The 1,180-nt window shown below is 36.3% G+C and overlaps 1 pseudogene; it reads right to left on the bottom strand.

Moving 5' to 3' along the window:
• Positions 1-564, bottom strand: part of LOC146649446 (uncharacterized) — a 2,340-nt pseudogene extending 1,776 nt beyond the window's left edge.
• Between the last annotated feature and the right edge of the window lie 616 nt (positions 565-1,180).

Raw genomic sequence — 1,180 nt, 5'->3', positions numbered from 1 at the left:
TGTTAGCAGTCCAAATATCCGCGGTAGTTGAAACAAAGTCAATCTCATTCAGTGTGGCCCTCAAATTTCTCTCCATTTCTGTAAACTCCTTCTCCAAGTAAGAAGTAAAAGTCGTTCGGTGAGGCAGCTCGGCATTAACAGAAGTAGGGATCTTTTTTATTATGGCACGAAACGAGGGCGAGTCAACAGTGTTTATAGGTAGCATTTCTTCTACAATATACTGCGCGACCAACTTCTTCAATTCTTCATCACTTACTGGTTTTGCACCAAAGTCCAACTTTTGTTGTTTGGGGGGTGTAGGACCTTCTGCGGAAGTCACGGCTCTCTGCTTCGGACCACTTGGTGGGACTCTCTCTGTGAGTTTGACTGTGCTGTGCTGCGACTCCAAATGTTTTTTTAAGTTTGACGTAGTGTTTTTGAAGGTAGATAACACTTTTTCGCCAACACAGAGTGTACAACGAACCTTAATATTTAAATCTTTAGTTGACAGAAACTCAAAATAGTGACCATATTTCCAGCTAAAGAACGAACATCTCTCTCCCTCCATTGTTGTTTACACTTTTTTACGTCGCTGGCTGCTTGTGAGCGGGAAACGTGACCTGTCGCTTATGTGACGTTTCACGACACGTATGCGTTTGTCATCCGCTGAGACGAAAAGAAAAAACCAAATCTTTTTGCTTAAAAAAAATAGTAACGCACAGTGGTTTGGACAAGTAACTTTAATCTGACTACTGTTATGGAAATAGTAACGCGTTAGATTAGTCGTTACTGAAAAAGGGGTCATATTCGGAGTAACGCGTTACTAAGCAACGCGTTACCGGCATCACTGTATATATATATATATGTATATATATATATATGTATGTATATGTATATATATATATGTATATGTATATATATATATGTATATATATATATATGTGTGTATATATATATATATATATATATATATATATATATATATATATATATATGTGTGTATATATATATATATATATATGTGTATGTATGTGTATATATATATATATTAGGGGTGCAACGATATTCGTATCGATATTGAACCATTCGATACAGTGCTTTCGGTTCGGTACGCGTATGTATCGAACAATACAACATTTGTAATTTATTTTATCAACTTTCCTTCTGACGATGCTGTCTGTGTGGAGCGCTCAGTGAATCT

Source organism: Rhamphochromis longiceps, linkage group LG17 (assembly GCF_057381845.1).
Source record: "Rhamphochromis longiceps isolate RC_006_pf linkage group LG17, R_longiceps_female_GT1.1, whole genome shotgun sequence".
In the NCBI taxonomy this organism is placed as follows: Eukaryota; Metazoa; Chordata; class Actinopteri; order Cichliformes; family Cichlidae; genus Rhamphochromis; species Rhamphochromis longiceps.
Note: the sequence above shows the minus strand (reverse complement) of the source record. Positions and strands in the feature narration are given on the sequence as shown.